The sequence below is a fragment of the Orycteropus afer genome, unplaced genomic scaffold (assembly GCF_000298275.1).
Source record: "Orycteropus afer afer isolate SDZICR_OR568_19922 unplaced genomic scaffold, OryAfe1.0 scaffold00150, whole genome shotgun sequence".
Taxonomy (NCBI): Eukaryota; Metazoa; Chordata; class Mammalia; order Tubulidentata; family Orycteropodidae; genus Orycteropus; species Orycteropus afer.
The window spans coordinates 7,756,702-7,760,178 of record NW_006921737.1 but is presented as its reverse complement, the minus strand read 5'-3'; positions in this window follow the sequence as shown (position 1 = coordinate 7,760,178).

The following is a 3,477-nucleotide window of genomic DNA, read 5'->3' as shown; positions in this document are numbered from 1 at the left end:
AACACTGAAAAAAAAAAAAAATGCATTGACCCATGTCACTTTAGTTTTGTGTATTTCACTGTACATAAATTATATTTCAATAAAATGCACTTTTTTTTTAAAGTCAAGGAAAGGTTTATATATGGAAGGAAACTTTGTTGGTTACTAGGGGTGGGAGGGAAGGGGAGGGAACACTGCAAAAATAAAAAAATTTAAATAAATGTAGAAAATCAGCTTGTAACAAGAAAAATCTTATCTAGTCAAAATTGAATCTCTTTAATTGTCCACTAAGTGCAATACTCAGACATACACTGATCCACTCAACCAGTAATTCCTGTAGCATTGAAACTGTTTCTTCAGCTAAGCACTAGATGAAGTAGTGCTTTATTTAACATCCATGCCATATGAAAAAGAGCATTTTAAATACTAGAAACAATTAAGGGCCACATGCATATAGCCCAATTTGCTTAAGTGTAATGCATTTATAATGTAATCCAATGGCAGTTATATAGTCAGAAAAAACAGTGATATTAAAAACTTAGTATTTAAGGGACTTATGCAATCTCTTTACAGTCCCCATCAAAATTGTCCTGCCATTTGTCAATTTTGATACTTACTAAATAACTTGGGTCTCACTATCTTGATCTGCAGAATGGGCACACCCAGATGGAGTGAATGTTCAATGAATGTTGTTGCCCAGTCAGGCTGATATACAGGGATTTACTGGAATAGGCCAGCCTTGTGAGGCTGAAAAGAGATCACAATGTATGTGGGACTGGTCAGATGACTCATGCAGAGTGCATGTAAATATTATCAGATCACAGAATCTCAGAAGACAACACACAATACAGAGAAGGTCTCATCTGCCCTCATTTGACAGGTGCAGATTCAGAGGGTCAGAGAAGGAAGGCACTAACCCAAGTTCACAGAGCCAGCCTGGTAACGGGAACACAACTCCATTCTCCTAATTGTCCATGAATCTGAGCTCATTACGATGCTTCCCATTTTCAAACAAAATGAAACTGAGAAACAGAGATGGATGACTTGAAAATATAGGCTAGGGAAGCACACTTAGACAAAGTGTGGGAGCATACCTCACAAGTGGTGGAACTCAATAAACATTTGCTGAATGAAGTACAGGATATACTAATGACCTAGCAGATCTGAATGTTTTAATGTAATGCAATATGGGCTCACTGAAATAGAAAAAATACTAAAGTATACAAAAAAATTTAAAACTTACCTTCTCTACCTGCCACCAAGATATCCATTGCTAATCATTTTGTACAGTTTGAGGAATAAACCAGTTGCTGTCAAGTTGACTCTGATTTGATGACTTCATGTGTGTTCAGAGTAGAATTGTGCTCCATAGCTGTTTTCAGTGGCTAAGTTTTTGGAAGTAGAAGACCAGGCTTTTCTTCCAATGCACCTCTGGATGGACTCAAACCACAAAACTCTCAGCCAAGCAAATTAACCTAGTGTTTCCAGTTTGAAGTATCACCCTCCAGATACTTTCCTGTACATATATAAATAATTTCTAAACAAAAGCTGGATTATAATACATGTTCTTCTGCATGAATAATATATAGTAAACATTTTTCTAGATCAGTACTTACAGACCAGGAGGCAATAGTGGTTCAGTGGTAGAATTCTCACCTTCCACTCAGGAGCCTTGGGTTTGATTCCTGGGCAATTCACCTCAAGCACGGCCACCACTTGTCAGGAGGCTTGCAAGTTGTGATAGTGAACAGATTGCAGCAGAGCTTCTAGACTAAGATAGACTAGGAAGAATGGCCTGGATAACTACTTCCCAGTGATTTTTATTGGTGGAAATCAGTCTGAAAACCCAGTGGATGGCAATGGTTCAATCCCATTATGCACAAGGTTACCATGAGTCAATGTCCAACAAGACAGCAGTTAATAACATATAGAGTGTGTTATTTATTATATTATATGAATGGTGTTTGTCCAATATTCTCAAAGTAACATTCTCCTTTGAAGAAGAGGTGAGAAAATAAAAAATATTTATTGATTGAAAAAAAACACACTGTTTGGAAAATATGGACTTTTTACAACTGATATTGAGGAAAACTGGATAGTCATTTAGAAAAATATAAAATTAGATCCATTCTGCACACCATATACTAGTATAAATTCCAAATAGATAAGAGACTTAAATGTAAAATATGAAATCATACAGAAGAAAACATGGGTAAATGGATCTATACCCCGAGAGTGAGGACATCTTCCCTAACTGTAATATATACTCCAGAATCAGTGAGTCAAAGATGGATAAATATGGCCACAATATTTTTTTTTCCTAATGATCAGACTAAACAAAGAAGAAAAGGGAGAAAGAGAAACTATAGATTGAAAAGAGACTTAGATATAAATCATTCAAATACAATATATAGAGATTGTTTGCATCCTGATTCAAATAAACAAAGTATAAACATATAACATATGCAAATTTATAAGGTCATCAGGGAAATTTGAGACAGTGATTAGATATTTGAGATTAAAAATTGTGTCATTTTCAATGTAATTTAATGATATTATGAGGTATGTTTTTTAAAAGAGCATTTCTCTTTTAGAGATACATACTGATAATATTATGAATGAAAAATGTTATATCTGGGATTTACTTCAAAATAATCTAGGAAGTGGAGTTAGAAGAAATAATTGACAACAGAGATGAAATAAGAATGGCTATGGATTTAATAATTGTTTAAATTGTGTAATGGGTAAATAGAGGTTCATTGTACTGCACTTTGCTTTGTTTTATACAGCATATGTGAAATTTTCCATACTAAACATTAAAATTTTGAAAAAACCACTATATCAGATTCAAGGAACCTGTCCCATCTTCAGTTCTGCTACTTGTGTGATCATGTTGTTGTTGTTAGCTACCATCAAGTCAGCCCCCAACTCACGTCTACCTCAAGCACAACAGAACAAAACACCATCCATCCTGCACTATATCCATGATTGGTTGTTGATTGGACAGACTGTTGTGATTCATCGGGTTTTCATTAGCTGGTTTTTTGGAAGTAAATTGCCAGGCCTTTCTTCTTGTCTGTCTTAATCTGGAAGCTCCACTGAAACCTGTTCAGTGTATAGGCAAATAAAAATGTCTCTGTATAATTACAAATCTTAATTATCTTATTATTATGGTAATTTACCGGAAGGAAGATGGGGCAATCTACTTCCGTAGTGATACTGCCTTGGAAACCCAAGAAGGGGTCGCTATGAGTCGGGTCCGGCTCGACAGCACATAACAACAACAACAACATGGTAATTTAAGTATACATTCATTTCCTTTAGATTTCAAATCCTTGACATCAGGTATAGCGTATTGTGTTCATCTTTTCTCCTACTGCCAAGAATGGAGTAAGATTGCATGGGAAAGTGTTGCTCAAATGTTTTCACTTCAGACAACTCAACACAAATGTGGACTGCTGGTTTTAGGTAAAGCAGATAAAATTAGTATTAATTTTA